The 24,316-nt window shown below is 35.4% G+C and overlaps 1 long non-coding RNA gene across 1 annotated transcript in view; it reads left to right on the forward strand.

Moving 5' to 3' along the window:
• Positions 1-24,316, forward strand: part of LOC103883874 — a 69,254-nt gene that overhangs the window by 23,989 nt on the left and 20,949 nt on the right. Inside the window, exon 3 of the long non-coding RNA XR_646249.4 lies at positions 7,463-7,639. This is a non-coding gene — a long non-coding RNA (uncharacterized LOC103883874). The remainder of the gene's footprint in view (positions 1-7,462; positions 7,640-24,316) is intronic.

Below are 24,316 nucleotides of genomic sequence, written 5' to 3' on the forward strand. Positions count from 1 at the left end.
TAGAACAACTAAGCAGAAATTCCATTCAATCCTTAGGGTATTTCTGAAATGAAAATTCATTTAAACACAGTCTAAGATACAAAACAAGTAAGTCCTGTAAAATGAGAAACTAAGGCTAGAGTTCTCCAGTTCTTATAGGAATCCAGAACAAAAAGCTATACATACATTTAATGTGCACATAAAGAGTAAAATTTATCCTGATTAATAGCTTTAAAGTGTGGTGGGGTAGGGGTGGAGGGAAGAGGTAACAAAACTGGCAAAAGTCATGAGTCACCTTTTCTGGAGACAGAGAAAGGGTAAGATCAGTGTCCTGTCGCTACCCACTTAAAATTTCACAAAACGTCCCCCTTTGATCTCTCTGTCAGAAATCAGTTATTAAGACAATGATTAGGTCAAATAGGAAAATAACTGGAAGTCCACTATGTAAAAATGTTTTTGTAAATTAATAACTAGCAATAATTATAGTCAACTTTATTACATGCTTAGTATATTCAAGATCCTGTACTAATTAAACACTTCTTGTGTAACCGGTCAAGAAGCCTGCCTTATTCATCTTTATGATCTCAGCATACAGTGTGGTGTTTGGTACATAAGAGACGTTCAATTAACATTTGTTCAATGAAAACACAATAATGTTATCTACAGAAAGGTGACGTTAAAGACCATCATATTTCCTTAGTATTTTTGAAATGATAACTGCATGTTCATAATTATTATTTATAATCTTACAACTATTTTTTGCCCGGGTAGCTATAGCTTATGTTTGAGAAAATTGTATTGCTTAAACAATTACGAACAAACACTTTGAAGTGTTACTCAAATTCACATTATTTTATATTCAAATTCCTTTTGTATTTTAACCTTAAAAAATCTTTTATCTGAATATGGACATGTTCTCTAATTGTCATCTTTATATAAGCCATTGGAATATCCCCCTTTTCCTTAACTTTAATTATCATTGAGTTTTCTGGGGGTCATTTTCATCTCTTTTGTAAATGTAAGTAGAACATTGTATTTTCTTTCCTTTTCATCTCTTGCAGTTCTCTAGATCCCCACAGTTTTTCAAAAATAACTGTAAATGATGCAGTTAGCATGCTTGCCAGTTTCTTTCATCCCACAGATAGAAGGTATATCATCTGGACCTGCTGATTTGTAGATATGCTGACTGTCCAAGGACTCACTTAGCCTGCTTTTGTAGATAGCTATTTTTACAAGATCTTCATTACTTCTGATTGCCTAATATTTTTCTTCTTTTATTCTTTCCAAGGACCAATTTGTAAGATAAGTTCAAGGCCTCAGACATGTTAAAGTTATCATTAATTTCAAGACGCTCCACATTTATGAGTCCATTGGTCACGGCATTGATTGTGTTCCTACTGTGTTCAGAGCACTGTGCTTACCAAAGCTAAGAACAGTTTGAGGCTTTTCTCTCTGAGAGCTTCTTCCCCTTATTACAATTTACAGGCTTCCCTGAACAATTCTGAAGACTATTAAGAGAAAGCACACCCAGTGTTTACACATTTAATTTCTGGTATATTTATGGAATTTTAAAAGTTACTCTACTTTCCTTTGTGTCACATGTTCACTTGTTTAATATCTTTCAAAATACAATTCATTGATATTTATTAACTTCTTCACATAATGGTGTGCCCTGATTGGAACAGCACACAAGGAATGGAATTTGAGAGGTAAGTTTGACTTTATTACTATCCTAGATACACTACGACATTTATCTAAGCAATAATATAGCCAACTCTATTTGGCTAATGGACAATTTTGAAATATTTGCTACAACTATTAATAGCCTAATGGCTTGTAAGATTTGTATTTCACATCGAGCCATTTGGAAATCACAGCTAACTACAGAAGACTGCAGTCAGATATATGCTGTATGTAACTTTCTTACACAATTAGAGGGAAGCAACAGGTTACTGTCCACCTTAAGTTGAGCATTAATGGCCTCATTTACAAGGCAAATGGCTAATTTTGATTAATGCTTGAGTTTCCATGCCACATTTTTGACTATACTTTGGGATATCTGGAAGAATAAACGTTTCGTTTACTTTGTTTTAGTCGCAATCTCAAGTGCTTTCTTTTCTCATATCTGCTGTTTTAACTCTGTCCTAATGACATATAATTCCATCCTTGGGAAAAACATTTTAACTCTTCATATATTGGAGAAGCACTGGACCAATTAACTGAGATAAGTGGTTTTTTAGGACTTATTACAAATACAGTTGTTTAATGAAGTCTTGTTTTAATGTAGGGCTTTGCTTTTCTGAGTGCTTGGATTCAGGCTCCAAGACCATGCCTGAACGTGCAGGTGGGCTTTTCCATGGCATGGCATGGTCTCTCCTGTTGGGTAGCAAATTATTGTTTAATGTAATGCAAAGAGCATAGGCTTTCAACTCACAAAGGATGGGTTCAAGTCCCCAGACCTCTCCTCTTCATTCCTTGAAACTGAACAAGTCACATTATTTCTCTAAGCTTCACTTTCTACATATGTAAAATGCAAAGTGTACCTACTTTATCATTGTTCTGTGAGATCTCATGTGGTATCAAATGTATACAGCTTAGCATGGGATCAGTTACCTGATTTAATTTAACCAGCTATTATATTTAAAGAAGCCAGAAACAAGATCATTTCTGGACAAACACATACTAAATGAGCCATGTACACATTACCAATATAATTATATACAGAGTAACCATACAGTCAATGTTTTAATGAGATGTCTTCACATATATCTTGCTAAATTGTAAAGCGTTTGCTTCTCTCCTCCTTCAGTTCCGCTCTTTTTCTCTTAGGAGTTTTGCAATATGAGAATAACCTTGAAGACATGATAAACATCAGATTAGTACAACATGAAAGACAAGAAAAGGGAAAGACTACTGTTTTTCAGTACTTGTCACTTATTTTTTGATCAGAGGACCAAAAGGTCAGCCTGTGGATTAGCATGTACATTTGTTATTCCCCCCAATTAATGAAGTATTTAGATCAATGCAACCAGAATTTGTGTTGTAGGGTTAGACACCTTTTGCCTTAAAAATCTTATTTTAAATATTTTCCTTGTGTTCCAACCCATGTTGATCTGACTCAGCATCTAGTCTCTGAACATGCCACATGCTGATGCTTCATTTGAGAATGTGGTGTCCGTATTCCCAGAAATGCTCTCTGGAACAAATTTCCCTGGCCCCTGCTATTTATCTGTCAACTCTCAATTTAAGCTTGACTCTTTAATACTCTGGGCCTCAAGTTCACTTAGATATTCCTTTCTCTTTGTTTCTATAGCTCCTATGCTTTAGCACTCTCTGGATCCTTAGGGATAAAAGAGCATCTCTCTCTCTCTCTCTCTCTCTCTCTCTCTGTCCCTGCATATATATATATATATATATATATATATATATATATATATTTATGATATCACCATGGCACCTGTTGTACAGTAGGTCCTCAATCAGTATCCACTGATTGATAGATGTTTGTTTTCTCCTAACAATGCTGATTTGATAAATGCAATATAATAATGCTGTTAGTTAGAAAATTCATAATAAGCTGAAACCCTACAAGACAATTTCTATTCCTTGTTCCATTTAATCCTGAAGGCAACTCTACAATAGACATTATTGTACTTATTTTATAGGTGAGATACTAAGATTCAGAAAGGTCAAGTCATTTCTTCAAAGTCATATAGCCAGTAAGTGGTAGAGTAAAAAAGAAAATCCGTATTGGCTCAGCTCTGAAGTCTTGGCTCTTAATCACAAGTATTGCAGAGGCTTTTCAGTCTTCCTGCCTCTACTTCTCTAAGCTACTTCAATAATAGTTTAAAAATCCCTCATATCTCAACCACACAGATTTTAGACACAGCAATTTAATGGTCTGGTTTAATTCCTTATATTGCTACTGAAGTTTATTACTACACAACTGTAGATTCTGTTGGCGATGCTACTCTCCCAAGAAGCTTACTTCAGTGTATAGGTGCTCAACTACACCTCTTTGTGGCTTTGGTCAGAAACCAGAATGTGTTCCAGATTAAGTGCTACCTTGAAGAGTTTCTTCAGTCACTCAAAGGCATATTCCCACTAATGCCTTCCATGCAAAAGTGTCTGCCCCCAGAGTCAAGCAGAGTCTAATCAGCTGGAGGTTTTCTTGTTTCATTATTTAAAACTCATCCTCAGTGGTTTTTAGTATTACAATTTATTGCATCAATTTGATCTATGGCCCTGACAATTAAAGTAATTGTATTAATTCCCAACTTTTTAAGCTGTTGCTTAAAAAGTAACAGCTAGTGATGGGCACTATGCTAAATGTTCTACATGCATTATCTAATTTAAACGTCATGATTATGTAATACTAGTACTGTAGTCATCTTATGGGGGAAAATGAGGTAACTGGCCCAAGGTTACAAAACTAAAAAGTAAAAGACCCAGAATTCTATCACTCTGCTGTCTGTTGCTAGAGTCTGAACTCTGAATCACTGTATGTAACCTCCAAACTAGTACCTCATAAAACATGACTATTTATGCTGAAAGCAAAATCTATAGCAGTAACTAATAAAGGGCTTAGTGGAATTTCTCAACAGTCGTATTTTTAGGGGAAAGCTGTAATCAAATACTTTGAGTAGGAGAGTAAGTTCGTACACCTGTATATCTGTACAAAATTTAGAAATAGGACTACATCCTTTTTGCCAACTTCGTTGCTGTCAGTGGATTCTACTAGTATATATTACTTGTCATTAATATACTAACAAGAAATAATTATAGCTGAAAGTAAAAAAAGCTTGGAAGTCTGAGCTTGTGCAATCTAAATGCAAGAACACAAATGACCCTGTTAACGCTTGGGAAATGTTGATAAGTGCCGACGGACTCACTGCTACACTGGGGAGGCAGCCCTAGCAGAAATGTCTGGGGATCCCAGAAGGACACAACTGTTATAATCCATTTGCTTTCAAACAGGGCCATTTTCTATTTTAAAACACTCCTTAAAAAATTCCCCACAGTGTGTACACTGCCCAGTTAAGGGCAATTATTTCTGCATTGTATATTTAATAGTTACATTGTTCAGAGGCCCTCTGTTCAGAAGGCCAGGCAAAGCTCTCCTGGATATCTTAAAGGAGGTCTCAGCTTTATCTGCATATTCATCAGAACTCTGACTCTCTCACGGTATAGAATTGAGTGGGACCCATCATTTTGTTTCCCACAAAATGATGGATGCGATGCTCCATCATTTTAGTTTACAGTTACATTGTATAGACGAAAATGTGTAGAGTATTTCCAGGATGCTAATATGAGCCACGTTGCATAAAGATGCACTGACAGTGACCCAAAAAAAGTGATACAACACATGCACATCTGAAATGTCAAATTTTGTCATTTTTTTAAAAAGACAATGGTCAACTGTCTCTTATAATTGAATTAAATGCTATATTTGGCTGTTTGAATACATAGACTAATAAGTATATTTTTTTCTCAGTGTTGCTGCCTGTGAGGTACAGTGAATTGCTTTCCTCAAGGAATTCCTGTGGGAATCTCACTTCTTTATAAATGTGCTTTCTTTACAAATGTTGGGGGTTCATTGATTGTTAATGTTTTGTAAATTTTTGTTAAAATTCACACTTGAGGAAAGTATTTTTAAAAGGATGTGAAATAATGCATGGTAAAGTATGGTTTCTTTTATCATAGATAGATAAATGAGTAGACACATAGATATACTGTTCTTTCTATTTGGTGTCCTTTTCTCTAATTCTATTAGGTGTCCTTTTCTGTAATTCCCTTCATCTGATCAATAGGTTACTAAAGAAATAGAAGGATGTTACACAGGACTTTTAATTGGTCAATTTCTTCTTTAAAAAAAATCTTCAATACTTTCCTAATTCTCCCCTTTCAATCTTCAAGGTTATATCTGCAATTATGCTACATTATTGAGGTCATTCAAAATAATATATAGACACCTTAGTATTTTCTATTCTCCATTGATGGCTTGACTGTCCTTTCCCCTGATTTGCTATAACAGAGCTCCCTTACAAGCATGCTGTGCGTGTATGGCTTCATGCCTGTTTTGCATCGGCAGCTGCTTGCCTCTTAAGCATTCGTCCTACTTAGCACATTATATAGTGCTAGTTGCAAGACTGCCTTACAAGTAAATGAAAACGTTTAGTGTAAATTCTGAAACAACAAAAGTAAATCGATCAACACGAGTCAGTTGAATTATAAATCTTTAATATCCAGCCAGTCACTCCTTCGTCAGGCTTGAACATTTTCTCTGGAGATCTGTACTTGTTATCCTTATCCTTCCCATGTCTTCCTCCTCTTTCAGGGGCTAGGAGAATTGGGAAAGTACCTGGATTATCAGCAAGGATGGTGGGAAGGAGGAATATGAGCACACACTGCAAGGCAGGATGCTCTTCTCTATCTATGTGCCTGTGTGTGTGTGTTAAAATACCTAAATCATTGTCTGACTATAACAATGGCTGATGTGGAAACATCAACACAGTGAGGCAAGGGATCTCTAGTATTGTCCACTTCATGTGATAGCAGCAACATTTTAATCAGGGTCAAGAGAATTTGAATGTATACCTATTCTTTTCACCCAAATCCTTCATGGGATCCACAAAATCTCTTATCCACTGCTTGAGGTAGAATAAATAGGTGCAACCAATTTGAATATTTATGTTTTAATGTTGAATATTCGTATTACCTAGCAATTCCATTCCCAGACATATTCCCGACTCTTCATAGCAGTTCTATTCACGATAGCAAACACCAGGTGAAATGCCCTTCATCTGCTAAGACAATAAATAAATTGTAGACTATTTGCACAATAAAATATAAGCCCATAGTCACAACAAACCAACTGTAGTGAGAAGCATCAATATGGGTGAATCTTGGCAATATATTATTTTATTTTAACTTTTGTTTTAAGTTCAGGGGTGTAAGTGCTGATTTGTTATGTAGAAAAACTTGTGTCATGGTGATTTGTTGTATAGATTATTTAATTAGTACCCATTAGTTATTTTCCTGATCGTCTCCCTCCTCCCACCCTCTACCCTCTGAAAGGCCCCAGTGTGTGTTGTTCCCCTCTATGTGTCCGTGTGTTCTCATCAGGCAGCTCCCACTTAAAAGTGAGAACATGTGGTATTCGGTTTTCTGTTCCTGAGTTAGTTTTCTAGGAATAATGGCTTGAGTTAAAAAAAAAAAAAAAAAGATGTTCAAAAGTGGCAGACTACTTTTTAAAAAAACTAAAGTAAAAAGTATACACTTTTATTATACTAATAAAGTTGCAATAAAATGATACAACATGAAAAGTTGGGGTATGACAAATTGGAGACTCAGGATAATGATTACCTTGGGTAGGGAAACCACATAATTCGATGTATGTTTCAGTTACTAAGCCTTTGCAGAAACATTACTCCCAAACTTTGTATAATAAAACAGCCATTTATTATGCTCATGGTTTCTGTAGGTCAGAAAGTCGGACATGGTGTGGCATGATGGCTGGCCTCTTTTCCATGATGTCTACCCCAGTTGATAACCAGAATTAACCACCAACTCTGTGAGTGAATGAGCCTTCAGATGATTCCATCCCCTTGACATTTTCCATTTGAAGTTGCAAGACAATATGAAGGCTCTTAGGAAGGTGGTGAGTATATATATTTTTAATGCAGGAGGGATGTAAATGTGGTCATCAAAGAGTGGACTGTGGCAGATTTTATTTTCCAAAAATGGTCAAAGCAATGTTTCTTGTCCCATAGGCTCTTCAAAAGTTTATCATTTTAACATAAAGATATGGGGACTATTTTCTTCCTCTTGAATCTGGTTGAGACTTTTTGACTGCCTGGATGACTACAATGTGGCAGCAGTGCGAGTAATGAAACTTCTCCAGCTTCCAAATGACTCTGTATTGGGATACTATCAATCTCTTCAACACTCTTCCAATTTCCCCTGCCACTTTTGTAGATTTTTGTTATGGTAGCAACCCACTTTCAGGTACTGATTTCTGTTCCTTAATATAACTACATGAAAAGTTTCCCCAAAACTTAGTGGTAAAAAACAGTCATTTATGATGGTCATAAGAATTTATGACCAGGCAGAATAATGACAATTGTCTCTCCCTCATCAGGTCTGATGCCTCAGCTATAATAGTCAAAGACTAGAGGAATATAATCATATAGTGTTATTCACTGATATGTCTGAAAATTGGTGCTGTCTGCTGCAGACCTCAGACACTCTCCAAGTGGGCCTTTTTATGTATTCCCTCTGAGTGGGCTACTTTGGGCTTTCTCATAGCCTAGAGCTATCCTCTGAGGATGAGCATCATGAAACAGAAAGAGAGACAGATTGAGAAACAGGCAGAAGCCATATTATCTCCCATGATCCAGTTCCAGAAGCTAAGCAGTACCACTTACACCTTATTCTCTATTCATCAAGGTGGTCACAAAGCCCTTCCTGAGTTGAAGGGAAGAGGAAAAAGATTTACCACTTGATGAGGAGGGGGAGAAGACAAGGTTTTCAAAGAGTAGTGGAACTGGAAATATTATTGTGGTCACTTTTGGAAAACACAGTCTGCTACAATGTATTGCTAAGGCCCTGGATTTTTTGAAGGGGGTAGTCCACAGGTGATTATTGCATTATGGGAAAAAATTAATTAAGGAAAATAAGGTTATGCATAGACTTATGATAAAATGGTGACCTAAGCAGTATAATTAATCCAGTGTGCAACTGAAGACCAAAGTGGAGGGAAAATCTTGTTCCCCTTTGAGGGAGGCAGAGTGGTATCATTCAGTCATTAATTCATTCACTGAATAGAACAAAACAGGGTTGAAATCCTGATTCTCTGCTCTTCTTCTGGAGTCCCTTACCTCTCTAACAATAACAACAATAACAAATAACAATAATATATTAATAATTATGGCTAATGTTAATCGAATGCCCACTATCTGTGCCAGGTGCTCTTCTAAGTGTTCTACATATATTTAGCTTTAAACCCCTGAAATAATCTTATATGTAGATACTCTTATCCTTGCTTTTCAGGTGAGGAAATTGAGATACAGAAATGTGAAGAAATAATGTCACATAGCAGTGGAGTCAGAATAAAAATGCAGACAGATAGGTTTTAGACTTCTATGCTTTTAATCACCATGTAATTTCCTTGTCTCTTAAATAGCCATAACAAAACAGTAGTTTTGATATAGGACAGTAAAGAGCCCTTTGATATACTACTGGTTTTGAATGTGTATAGAGGCCTCATATATAGTCTTCAGTCATTAAGAAATTGTAGTAATATTTTGCTCCCAAATTGTGGGGTCTGTAAATGTTTTCTATAACATTATCTTTATGAAAATCCACAGAGGCCAGGGATAGAGTAGGAACAGTACTAAGTTTCAAAGGCAAATGGTGATGGGCTTGAGGAAGTAACAGTGAGGTTAGAGGGAAGACGGGAAGGAGAGAGGGATGGCCAGCAGACCCAAGTGCAGTGTTCAGAGGGGGAGGCAACCAAGGGAGATGTGGGGAAAGACTGGATGTGGCCACAGCAGCAGTGTACAGAGAAGGGTCATAGATGTGGTCCCATCTGGTTTGGAGTACAGTAGTTCCTACTAAGCACATGGAATGGACCAAGAAGTAGGACCCCATTAGGGCTGCCCGGTTTCATGATGGGCTTCAGTCAGAGAAGTAGCTACAGAGAGAGTCTACCTCAAGTTCAGCGAGTCTTCTTACATTACTTGACCCAGTAAGGTGTGCCCTCATGAGATCTGTTGCTGCTAACCCAGCATGTGTCCTAATATATTGCAGTTGCTTATCTCCTTGTCAGGAACTGAAATTAAGGACAGTGACATGTCCATCCTATTCATTGTCATATCCCAGAGCTTTGCCTACTGTGAATCACTAACTGGAGCTTAATGAGTAGAGCTTAATAAATATAAGCTGACTGAGTGAAAGCTGTAAATCTACAGTATAATGAACTGGGGGCTGTTGAGCGCTGGGGGGTACTGGAGTGTGAGAAAGGAAAGTTGGAAAGTATAGGTATGGGTTTGGTAGGAGTTCGTGCTGGTTGAGTGAAAGGGGAAAAAGAGAGTTAAGTTTTAGCAGCAGGTGCCTGCTGTTGTTGGAGGGGTGTGTGTGTGTGTGTGTGTGTGTGTGTGTGTGTGTGTAAGTGCATTTGCAAAATGTGAGATTTGCTTTGTAGGGAGTGGGGAGCATAAGCAGGGTATATATTGTGTTAGTGAACAGAGTAAGACTAATTCCACATTTTATGTGTATTTGGACAAGGTTTGCTCAGAGATAGGACATATATGATTCCATCAGCTGAAAAACTTGCACCTGAGAAGAACACAAGAAAGCCAAGAACGTATCGTTCCAAATACAGCTGCCAAATTCTACTGTACATCTTCTCTTTTGGTACAGTTAAGGGAATTGGTCTCATATACTTGAGTATTCACAAATAAGATTCTATCAGGAAAACTTGAGAGAAGGCTAAAAATTCACATCAAAACCTTATTGCAATTATTTGTTGTCTGAAAATGGTATAAAAGGTGTACCTATAAATTCAAAACCACTGATATATCAATAGTATACAATATTATCAACCCGATAAAGGTATACAGTACATATTATACAATGAAACTTATTACTGAAAATCTAAAGAAGGTAAAGTTTCTGTTATCAATCCAATAAAGTGATATTGCTCACTGTCAGCATATGATGAGTAAAAATTAACCAGCATGCTATGTCAATTGCTAAATTATCATGGATCTGATTTTGTCATAATTGGACCAGAAGTTTAGAGATATACCAGGAATGACCATTTTCAGGTGTTTTATTTACGTATAAACTAATTCTGTTAAAAAAGAACCATTCTGTATTTGAATAACACAAAAGAAAAAAGCTGCTTATCTTCCTTTAAGTCATTAATATGACATCAGAAAAATTTGATGAAAGAAACATGCAAATTGCACCTTTCCCCAGAGGAGCCTGACTGGCTGTGGATATCTGGGAAAAGCACAGCACTGATTATTCTTCTCTATAACACAAAATTTCTCCTGACACCATCTGTCTGTCCTCACCTACCAAACATATCTGCTCCATTCTGAGAAAATGTCTCTCGGCAACTTTCTTCTCATAAAACAAAGTTATGAAAATAAACTAGCATTATTCATGAACATTTCACCAGTCTGAAACAACATGTGCAAAATAAAAATAAAATTTGGAAAACCACATCTCAGGAAAAGCATAAAATCAAGTCATGAAAAAAAAAAAAGAAAGAAAAAAGAAGTCAGCCAGCCCCATAATAATTTTAAAAGTTTCTTCCGTTGAAGTAGCTAGACAGGCTCGCTTGCCTCTCAAGCCTGAGGTTGAGAGGATATAACCCTTTTTGCATTACATGAAATAGCTTCTCCAAAGGAAAAAAAAAATCCACACTTGCTACACAGCCCTTGTGGTTATCCTTGAAGCACAATAGGAAGGCCGTCAAGGCACTCAGAAAAATACATTTGAGTGAACTGGATGACTTTAAAGGAAATCAGAAAATGACCTCCAGAGCAGTAATCTTCATAGAGATATTTATATTTTAATATTGCTGGAAATTTTGCTGCTTATCAAAGCTGAAAAGTAAAAGTGCTGGCTGGAACTGAGCCTCCTATCTCCTGGGAAGTCTTTATCCACAAATACATAGTTTTTCATAAATTCTGACTTGAGGCAAGCCTCCTTTCGGTGATGTCTATCACTTTTCTTACTCTTGACGGTATACTTAATGCTTTACAAAGAGTAAAAATGATCCAGCCCTGTCCTTAAGAAGCTTGCACTCCAATTCAGTGGCTTTCAAGCTGTTTTCACACCTACTAAGAAATGTATTTTATGCCACAAAAGAGCAGAAACACAACACACACAAAAACAACAAAAGGATATTTAAATTTATTTTCCTGGGTTAAAGAACAAGAAGAATGAAATTTCATTGAAAATATTTTAATTAAAGAAAATCCCTCCCCCAATGTTCCTTCTTCCTACTTATTGTGTATTTATTGTATAAGTAAAAATATATAAAACAAGGAGAAGAATGTTTCTGTATATCACAAATAGGTGTAAATGCAAACATAGTAAACAATTTTCAGAGCACACATTGATAACTACTTGGGTTGAAAATTAATTTTCATGATTAACCAACTGCAGGCCCAGCCAAGATTTTGTGAGGCTCTCTAGAGCTTTGTTCTTTCTAATTTACTGAGCAACACAAGTGTTAAAATAATATTAACATGATTTTAAAATAATAACATTTATAAATTAAAAGAGGGAAAAATACATCAGCCAGTTATTGAATACTTACTGTGTAGTAAGCATTAGGTTGAGAACTTCATATATATTATCTTACTTAGATTTTGTGTCATAACTGTGAGATGAGCAAATTAATTGGCCATTTCACAGGTAGGAAAACAGAGGCTCCCACAAGTGAAGTGACTTTCTCAAGGTCAAAGATATGATAAGTACTAGAGGCGGTATCCAAACCATTTTGCTTTGAGGCGCATCTGCACAGTGCCTGTCCCTCATAGCCTAAGGGCATCAGAATGGCAGATGGTCATGTGTAGTAGGTCTTGCACGTCTCTAAAATGGGTATGAACATGCTTACCAAACAGAAATGTCTACTATAGGGCCCAACATAAAAGGCACAGAAAGGGCAGCCTGAAGAGAGGAATAATGATGAGACCAGTATGTGTTACAGCTGGCATGTTAATTTCTCAGAGTATGTGAACTATGAGACAGCATCAGAAACCCACGCGTCTTGCAACATTTTCTCATTTTGACATTGCGCATTTTGATTATGACCCTGATCATCTCTTTTTATAGTGGTGAATTGTCTTGTGATTTTTTTTTTAAGGAGGGGTACAAAGGTACAAAATTACTGAATTTCAAAAGCACATTGTAATATGTTTTTCTTTAAGAAAAAGTAACATATATTTGTACTGTATATGTATATACACACAAATATACTTTTTCAGAGGTCAGCCAACTTGTAGTTAATTTAAAAATTTGTATTTTGTATTTTATTATTTTAATTTAGATTTTATGTTTTTTTGGTTTTATTGGGATTAAATTAGACTAGCCATGGATAGGACCAGCAGGTTGTTAGGTCCAAGTGGATGCCACAGATTCAATTCTATATCTAAGCTGAAATGCAGATTGAATGCACATCTTTGAACTGATTCCTTTTGTGCCTGATCATTAATAGAAGAAATGTGGTGTTCCCCATCCAATTCAGAATTGTTTATGAATTTATCCCCTCTGGGGTTTTCCTTCCCTCATTCTTTCTCTACTCCTTCTTTTCTCCTCTCTTCCCTCCTCTCCTCCTTTGGGCTTACAGAAATCATATTTATGGAAAAGAAAAGAAGTCTGTTGATATATGGGGGAGTAATTTGATTATGTAAAAAGGAAGATGCTCTTTATATTTGTTCTTCTGGGCTTGAAACAATGTCATTAATCAGACTCTGATAAGAGTTATTTCAGATTTTTCAAAACATCAGTTCTCTTGCTTTTGTTCCTCACATAAGGTCTAAACCCTTTTTCTACCTACCTTGTATCCAGCAAGTGATGATTAGGAACTGTTGAAATCTTTACACTATCCTAATAATGTGCCAATTAAAGAAGGTGTTTTACCCAGATTACAAAGATTTGTCTGAGGTGGCCACCACTTTGTTAAGGCTGTTTTGTGGACATCTTCATAATTAATGGAAAAATCATTAGGAATTCAGTCTTTATTAACCCCTATAGCTGCAGGGGCCCATTTCATCTTAATTGCATTCATTTGGCACTGGCAGTATTATACAGCATAATCACTAATAAATGATCTTTTAATTTGTACCAATCAACGGAGCTTGCTTTCATGCCAATATTCCTGTTTCTTTGATGTTGACCTGTCTTGATTTTTGATCATTTGGGCTTAAGATGATTTACTGGGAAATCAATATCAATACCAGAACTGCTTGTATTCATACGTCTGTGGTTAGGTTCCATTTGAGTGTATTTTGATTGAAATAAGTGTGCTTGATTACCCATTCAGATGAGGGGGAAAAGCATAATCAAGTTGGGAAATCTGGTACTGTATTCTTACTCAAAAGAAAATAATTAGAAACTGTAGGGAAACGGAAGATTCAGGGGAGCAGTAGAGGTAACACTTCAGATGCCACTAATTAAGCAACTTTGTCCGCCATCTCCTAAAGGCCTTCACCAATAGCGTAATATGCTATTACCCATTAGCAAGGCCAATGGGGGCTTTGGTTACACTTGTTAATGGGAAACCCCGAGACAGTTTCTCTCATTATCCCGCTGTCAGCACTGTCTCTGCAGTGTAAAGTGGTCGTCATTGTTCTGTGGGTCAGCTAACCAGAAACCAAGCTACTGTAAAGAAACATTCTGCAGCTAATTGAAAATGACTGAAAAATCCCCTTATCATCCAGTCACCTCTCTTTATTTGTGGAACAATGGGACGTATATGGAGTTGTGGGGAAAAAGGAAAGTTCAGCCTATGACATTGAATTTTTCCTGACTAATACAACTACAAAGAAGTCTTTGAAGATAATTCCAGGGGAAAAATCCACTCACTTTTTTAAGAGATAATGACAGTAAGACGTAAGTGAGTGTTGAATATTGCACTTGCTGTTCTGAAAAGTACTTTATGTTTATGTGATTCCCTTCACTAGAGGAACTCAAAGCTTTTTCCATGAAACTGCTGAAATCCTCATTATCCTAATGAGCAAATGGCACAAAACTGGAAAAGCCACAAGGAACATGAAGCTTAATCACATATTCTGAGCTGGGCTGTTTTCCTGGACTCTTAATATAGTTTAGTACTAGGTATATTTCACTTTGAGTAACTCAAAGCCTGGAAATACAAATTGATAGGGAAAAAAATTAGGTTTTTTATACATAAAGGAAAGGGGAAAGAAAAAGACTAAAGTAATTCCTATGTTTAGAAGATTCTTTGCTTTATGAAAGGACTGGATGCATTGTTCTTTCCTTTAAATTGAAATTCCAAAGTACATTTAATATATGATTCAAACAAAAATTCAAAAAGACAAAATGTGATGATTACATATCTTAAATGAGGAATGCTTAATTTGGGGATCTGTGGAAGTTTTCTATTTTGTCATCTGTAGGAAGATGCAGCGATACTCCATGTTGCAGTGGGCTAGGTGAACTGAGCTGGTATTGTTCATTCATTATTTCCTTCAATTAGTATTTATTGGCAATCGTTCTGTTTTAGGCAGAGTGCCAGGCACTGGAGATACCAAATTAATTAGATATGACATTTTGCCAGAAGAAATCTACAATCTACTGCATGAAATAATAACACAAACTTAGAATAATTATAGTGTAGTAAGTGAAGCAAATTATATATAGCAAACTATATACTGCAAAATGGTCTACAGAAGAAAGATAACTAAGGCAACTTGGGAAGGTTAGGAAAGATTTATGTGAAGTAACCCATTAGCTGAACTTTAAAGGATGAGCAAGAGTTATCTAAGCAAGTGGTGGGAAAAGAGAGCAATATGAGTACATTTCAGGGACATCATGAGCAAAGATGAGAAGAAATAAATGATAGATTATCTGCAAAGCATGTATGTAAGCAAGCAGTTCAGTGAGGCAGGGAGTAGAGAAGAAAGAGGCTGAAGAGGTAGACACGGAGCAGGTAGACCTCCTCTGAATGCACCTTATAAGATATGAGAAACAGAGGAGTCAGATTTACATTTAACTAGATCGCTTTGGCCACCAAACGAAGGGAATATTTTCTGAGGAAAGGACCAGAGATATGACTACTATTCTTCAGCATCTTGTTTCAGTAATCCATGCAAGAGATAAAAGGGGCTTGAACTGACAGTACTTTACAATGGGAAACCATTAAAGAAAAGCATGAGTAAGATCCCTTGGGCAGGGTATCCAAAATAAAAAGTTTAGTGAACTAAGGGCAGAACTGGGATATGAAAACATTATGAGTAAGTTAAGAAAAAGAATTTACAAAGGAGTCAGAGGAGGACAAATGGAGATGGAAGAAAAACCAAAACTGAGACGTGATAAGTTCCAACAAGATAAAGACTCCTAAGTTAGAACAAGTAATCAGCCATGTCAAAAATGAAGTAAAACCCGCACGCAACTAAAGCCTTGAAAATAATACCTTTGGATTTCAAGGGCTATTAGTAACTTAATGAGTATAGTTTCACTGGAGTTGAGACAGTGGAGGCCTGAAGGTAGAGCAGTGAAGAGTTGAAATGGTGGGCGCAAACTAGTGTTTCAAGGAATTTGGATGAAAAAGAGAATATCAAGCTCAGCCAGTGCCAAGCTGGTTATTTGGAAATAGTGAATTAAGGAAACATTTTCTTGGATGAGAGACATTTGAGTATGTTTTCAGCCTGAGGAAAATATGCTGGCAATATAATACAGAAAAGGTTGAAGATAAAGATAAGGGTAGAGATAACTGGCTGTGGAGAATGTGGAGGAAAAAGCGACCATTCTGAGAACAGGTAGGGGAACTGAAGAGGTGAGGTAATAATAGGCCAGCTGGGGTTCAAGATCATACATTTGTTCTGCATGGTTGTTGTTTTCTCCCACAATACTCAGTTGTCCCAAGGTAGGCATAGAGAAGGCAGATTAGCATTGAACTTGATGAGTATGGTAAACAAAAAAATGAAGGTACCAAAGAAACAGGTTCTGGGAAAGGAGCAGTTCAGATGATCAACATGGGAACTCAATCATAATGGGTGGGGGAAAGAAATAGGACAGACATGATAAAATAGATTAAGAAGGTTTCTATAAGGTCAAAGAATACTGGCTAAAGTCATAAAAAGGAGCTGGAAAGATAGAAATGGTCATTAGGAGACCAGAGTCACTCTGAACCTTTTTATATGGTCTGTCAAGTTCCTGATCTCATGCAAGGTTGGCTTAAAGACTTCAAAGAAATTTAGATTAACTAGGCAAGTCCAAAATTCTTGCCTTCGTATAGTTTTATTTGGATCCCCTGTTATCTAATTCTCTAGAAAGGTATAGACTGAATGGCCCTGTAACATGATCATCAGAGGCAACTGGGGATCAGATACTCCAGATCATCATTTTCTAAGCTGTTTTCTAGCTTCAGGGAGGTCAATAGATGGTTGTCATTCTACCTCCTAAAGAAAAATGTTTGTGGATAAGAAAGTTTAAGAAACACCAGGTTAAATCCAATAAGGAGGAATTGATTGTGTATTGAAAGACTTCCCAGAGCCTTTAATCAGCTTGCGAGCATGGTGAATCTCCAAGAGCAGGGAATGGTCTGTGATTTCACATATTTCCTAGTGATAACACATTTTGGTCCACACATCTCCTTTAATTTGCTGCAGAGCTAGTGGGAAACACTACACTGGGTTTTCATTGAATAATGATAGCTTTTGATTTTGAATGCTGGTCGCTATGCTGTAAATATTTGTGTTCCCCAAACACTTACACATTGAAATTCTAACCCCCAAGTTGATGGCATTAGGAGGTGAAGCCTTTTGGGAGGTGATTAGGTGGAGCTGTTATGAATAGGACTGCTGTCCTCATAAAAGACGTCCAGAGAACAACCTTGCCGCTTCTACCACGTAAAGACACAATGGGAAGGTGCCACCTATGAATCAGGAAATGGGCCCTCACCAGGCACTGACTCTGCCTGCTCCTTGCTTTTGGACTTCCCAGCCAACAGAACAGTGAGAAATAAATTTCTGTTTTTTATAAGCTACCCAGTCTATGGTATATTGTTATAGCAGACTGAAATGAATAAGACATTAGCTACTTTAACTTTAGCTTTAAATTTTAATTTGAGATAGTGGAGAAGTGTAAGTTAGGATAACTCTATTATTGTTTTTTTTTTTAATTGTGCCAACCTGTTGTTAAATGTTTATAGGAAACATTATATGTATGCTATTAGCTTGCCACTGTCCTGGATGCTGAGAGGTACCAAGCAAGTACATTTGAGTTGCTTCTTAGTGCCAAGTACTGGACTAGGGGGAATAGAAAATGGCAAAAGTATGGGTTGCACACCCAGATTGTTTAGTGATTTTTTCCTTTTAGAATTTCCCTTTTGTTCTAACCTTCCTCAGGATTTTTGCTATAATATTCTTTCTTCTGAAACCATTTTATGGATTTTTTTTGCACATTTATTATTCTTGGCATGAATAATACCTACGTCTGTTTTGAATGTGTTCTCTTTTTGTTGCTATTTATGTTGTCCTTGTCCTGTATTTCTGTGCCACACAGAAAATAACAGTTCATATTGATATTATCTGGGCCATTTAAAAATTTAAATAATTGAACTAAATATACCCAAGTGATTTTTGTTTTAAACTTCACACTTTCAAGTGTTCCATTCTGTCCTCAAGGTTCATTTCTTCAACCTTGCCACATTGTCAAGTACAACATACAACAATATCCCATCTGCAATTTTGTTAGTTTGACATGATCTCCAAAGAGCACCATCCACTCAGGGTCTCATATTCTTATAAGTATACTTTAATTATCTACATATATTTGTCTTTGAAATCACTTTCCAAAGGTCTATGGAAAAGTCATCCTGAATTTTCAAGACTCTATATCTCTCCAAAATGTATTTTAAAGTTCTGATTCTCTTAGTAACAAAACCGAGACTTTGCTATTTTTAAGTTATGCTTTTAAATGTTCTTTCTAAAAGCTTGGTTAAAAATTATGCTGTTAATTAAGATTCATTATTTTCTTCAATTTAATAAGATCTCATCTGAAATTATGTTAAAAATATGGTACTACCTCACTGATGAAGTTCTTGAATATTGTTTTTGTGTGTCACTAAAACACATATTGTTGTCACTATTATTGAAAGTGTTTTTAGTACACCAAAGGACAGCATTTTGCTAAAAATTCCGATGAAAATGGTTCTTATCTATTCAGCACTTTTCAGTTATCTCTAATTGATCAGATATTCAGAATTAAATGTGAATTAAAAATCAAGGACACTACCCTCCCACCTCCCCAAATCTTTAAAAGTAAAACGATTACAAAATTAGGAACTTCAGCCATTTGTATTGTTAGAACGCTTCTAAAAAATGTGAGCAAGCACACGCAATAACAAAAACAGAAACAAAACTTAATGTTGACTGAAATGATGGCAAAATGAAGCATGGTTATCAATTAGAAATTAAGGTGAGGTTTTTCATGTATGTTCATACCCTGGACTTGTAATCTTTTTGATATGGCATTATTTTTAAAAGTAGAATAGAAATGTTTTGTGGGGTTTTTTTCATGTATTTCATTTATAATAGCTTTGTGGGTTTTTTAAACATATTTTTCAACACTTTCAAGCTCATGAAATATGATTAAAGCTATCCATGTGTACCAAAAGCCTTTGGAAAGCAAGGTAGGGCACCATTTACTCAAGTTTCTCTATGTAAAGCAGACCACAAGTTGTTGCCTCTCACCTCATCTTCTTGGAGAGAACTGTTCACTTAATTGCTTATTTGCCCCCTGCCTGACCAGTGGAAAAATAACCTTTCTAGGACATTCCTTTGTAGCAACATATGATTTGATCTCTTTGGTGACCTGGGCCATGCCATCCCAATATGAGAAGCAATAAATTGAAGTCAGATACTTACTGGAATGAAACTCTCATTTTAAGAAGAAATTCAGATCTATTTAGCTTGACCTTGGAACTTGAATTAAATCTTTAGACACTCAACTTTCTCCAGGGAAGTACGAGGTTTATATGAATTTGAGCGTATTAAAGCTAGTCTGGCTCTGATCTATGTACCAAGTTGGTTAATTTTTCATTTAAAGGACAAAGGGTTTCACTGGAACTAATTTAACTGACTTAATTTGTGATATTCACATACCAGTTTATATTCTAAACCAGGAGAGGTTTTTTAAAACCATTAACATGTCATTAAAAAAACATAATATGTTCACTGATTGATGTTTTGAAGGCAGCCTCGGTTGCCTATGGCTGGGGACTTCTGACATGGTTCATTTTTGCCTCTGCTACTAACCAATTGTGTGACCTGATATGAGATGTTTCACCTTTCTCTGATTCACTCTCTGACTAATAATCAGGTGTTATAATAATTCTCTCTTCTATCTTTCTCAAAGGGTTATACTGAGAATTAATAAGTTAATGGTTATAAAGTACATCAAAATGATCAGTTAAAAGGCAATATGTTAGGACTTTTATGTTATGGAAACATATTTAAAATATATATATATATTTTTTAACCAGAGAAGATCACTGCCCTAAGATTTATCAAATGAGTAAATGTGGGGATAAATTGGCTTATTTTGTGATTAATCTCAATGTTTCTGGGTTTGTGGAAACTGAGTTAACAAGACAAAATAATTACATTTGAGCATGACATTCACAATATTTCTTCCTAAATATCCTTTACCTTTTCAAAATGTAGCTATTGCCAGAAACTTCTCTTGTTTAACCCTACTCCACCCAATCTCTCTTATATGTTGTCCATCACAATTCAATATTTACATTAATTTTATTCTGCATGTGCTTTGTAAGACTTTTAAAGTCATTTTCTGTGATTATTCTGTTTTCCTATCAGCTTATATGCCTTCTATTGTCAGATACTGTGTGTGTACTGGCTTACTTTATCTTCTTCCATGCATCTATGACTGGGTCACAGAAACACTTGAGAAATGATATTTGCTAATTATATGCAAATAGGGATGGAAATTGAATTTCATCAGTGGCTCATGTCTCATGTTATTTTTTATTTATCTTTATAAAAAACTGTAGATTGCACCATGATAGAAACCAAATGGCCACTAGTCCCATGGACACTTAAATGTTTATAAGTTTTGTTACATTTAAATTAGACAAAGTACATTTTGATGCAATCACGTTAGTAGTTACATTGTCAATGAAACACAAAAATATAAAATATAAAAAAAGATAATTACAGTAACAGCTAAAATTATAGTAATATTTTCCAATGTAAATTTTGCTGTCTTAAAAACAATAAAATACAGAGATATCAGAAAAAAAAGATACAAGTTTACAAGAGAAGGGAAATTGGGCATAAGGAAGAGAGTGACAGAAACACAATACTACTTTAATCCTCAAACTATGAATTTGGCATCACATTTTCATTTATGAAATAAATGATTAGTATTTTAAGTGTCTATGAAACAAGCTCTCAAGCATTCTTTTCAAAAGGAAGGAAAAGAAGAAAACAAGTTCTAATTAATGCTCAAGGGTGAATGAAAGGGAAATCTTACAACACCTAATATGAGATTTTGGGGGATTTTGCCTTTTTTAATGTAAATATGTTTTATTATTAAGATCTTTATAGAACAGAAAACTATTTTGTGTCTAAATAATCAAAGAAATATCTCATATAATTTATTTTGCCACTATAAACCTTGAGGAATTCTCCAAGAATTAGTTATTTAATAAAACAACATGAAAGCAGCTTTCAGACAGAGTATTACTTCCACCTTTCTCTATCCAATTGGCATTGCCAGTCTATCTTCTCTTAAAATGGAGAAATAGTCTCCAAGTCTATGACTGAGCCTGCAGGACAAAGTTTCAAATGCATTTTACTGCCATGATCATTATGAGTTCTAGTAGTGATAAGATGATGATGATAGGTATCTAGGTATTGCAAAATAAGAAACATGAGAACGAGCCTGGGCAACATAGTGAGACTCCATCTCTACAAAAAAAAAAAAAAAAAAAAAAAATTTATTTAACCGGGTCTAGTGGTGCATACCTGTCATCCCAGCTATGTGGAAGGCTGAGGCAGGAGGATTGCTTGAGCCCAGGAGTTTGAGGCTGCAGTGAACTCTGATAAGCCCCTCTTCCAGCCTGGGTGACAGAGAGAGATGATGTTTCAAAAAAACAAAAAAAAAAAAAAAAAAAAGGAAAAGAAATGAAATAAAATGGAGAAAATAAGAAACATTAGTCTTTCGTCAACTTTTGTTAACATATTTTCTGAAATGCATTCACTTCATAAACTTTTAAAACATTTTTGTGTAGAATCAGAAAAGCATCCTCTTAACTTTCCTTTGTATAGATGTTTGTAATTGCATTCTTCATTCTAATGGATGTTTTCTCTGTGTTTCAAAGAAACATTGATTAACCAAATTTATTACTTTTTATCCAGCGGGCAAACTTGCTTTTTGACCTGTTTGAAAATTCCAGTTTTTTCTAATTTCTGTCAATTTATATTTTTATTTTATCTCAATTAATTCCTTCCCTGTCTTTTGCTTGTCTTTCTCTAATTCCTATATATTAACACTCCAGATTTTTCTGAGAACAGCTGTGGATGTGTCCTACAGGTTCTGCCACACAGTATATTCATATAATTTTATTTTATCTATAATTTCTAATTTAGTTTGTAATTTCTCCTTTCTATAAAAATTTTTATGTGTTTCTTGAGATTTTATATTTAAAGTTTTCAAATTATTGGAAGTTTTTCTTACAATTTCAGTAATAATGTCTCATTTTACAATGTGTAATCATAGAATGTAGTCAAAATTAACTAAACATATTTTTATTGTGGTTTACTGTATGACCTAATATTAAGTAATATGCATAATTTCAAGTGTATATCTTCCTCTATCACATTAATTTTATTTAGATCTCAATCATTGTTCTTATTTGTATTCTACTTAGTTTGTTAAAGGCTGACGTGTGTTCTTATAATCCTGAAGATTTTTGCTCTATACATTGTGATGCTATGTTATTTGTCACATTTTTGTTACAGTTGTGTTTTTATTGTGACTTATACTTTCTATCATTACACAATTGGTCTTTTATAATGCATTTTGCACTTATTTAAGCCATTTTAGATGTTGAGATCCTAACTTTTTTTCTCCATCTTCCTTTCTTCCTCCATCTTCCTTTCTTCCTCTTTCGCTTTGTCTTCTCCCCCCAGTCCCGTTCTTTTACTTTCCACACATCTGATTGTGTCTGTTAGTTATGTGTCTTATACACTGCATAAAGTTGAATTATATTATGCTATCCAGCAAGACCCTTTTTGTAGGTAAATTCATCTCATTTATATTTTACTGTCTTAGTTTATTATTTTATGAAATAAGTTTTTGTTGTTCTTTTTCAGCCTCCCTTACATCCCTTAGCTTTTTAAGTATCTACAAGGATTGTTATTCTTTGACTGATTATATTTTAACACTTGGAAGAGCATAAATAAAATAAACTTGCTTAATATCTTTTTCTTGAATAAGAAAAATTAATAAAACACTATTTAGTGATGTAACTCTTTTCCATTATAGATCCTCACTTTGATTAAACTTACATTTCTTCCAATAACCTTATATAAAGACAATGAGTAGCCAGGGGTGGGCGTGGTGGCTCACGCCTGTAATCCCAGCACTTTGGGAGGCTGAGGTGGGTAGATCCTGAGGTCAGGAGTTCGAGACCAGCCTGACCAACATGATGAGACCCTACCTCTACTGAAAATACAAAAATTAGCCAGACGTGGTGGCATGCACCTGTAATCCTTGCTACTCAGGAGGCTGAGGCAGGAGAATTGCTTGAACCTGGGAGGTGGAGGTTGCAGTGAGCTGAGATTATGCCACTGCACTCTAGGTTGCGCAACAGACTGAGACTCTGTCTCAAAAAATAAATAAATAAAAAGGAAAAGAAAAGAAAAGGAGATGAGTAGCCTTACATTTTCTTCCATCTTCCCTCCCTGACAGTGTTCCATTTTTGGTTAGGTGTATTGTTATTACTTTTTTAATGTCAAGATTTCTATTTAGCTATTTACCCATAATTTATAATAGGTATTTCATACCACATCTTACTTGTCAAATTTTTATTGATTCATGGATGAATATAATCACTAATTAGTTCTTTTCAAAAGACCTCTGGATTCCTTATCTCTTGGATTCTTGCAGGTTATGGAACATCTTTCTGTTGCTTTTATGCTTATACCACAATTTGATAGGCCATAAAACTCTTTGGTCAATTTTTATTTTTTTTCTTTTAGTGTGCTGTGAACGTTTATTCATTGTTTTTGGAAATATAATGTGCTTGTAGTCACTTTTGGTTACCTTTATTATGAGTTATTTAATATTTCTGATCATTTTCCCATAGGATGATTTTTTTACTACCATTGCAGCTAAATACATTTATTAACATATATATGTAATGGAGAACAAAAAAAAGCAGGGGTTGCAATACTAGTCTCTGATAAAACAGACTTTAAACCATCAAAAATCAAAAGAGACAAAGAAGGCCATTACATAATGGTAAAGGATCAATTCAACAGGAAGAGCCAACTATCCTAAATATATATGCACCCAATACCCAAGGAGCACCCCAGATTCATAA

The sequence above is a fragment of the Papio anubis genome, chromosome 6 (genome assembly GCF_008728515.1).
Source record: "Papio anubis isolate 15944 chromosome 6, Panubis1.0, whole genome shotgun sequence".
Taxonomy (NCBI): Eukaryota; Metazoa; Chordata; class Mammalia; order Primates; family Cercopithecidae; genus Papio; species Papio anubis.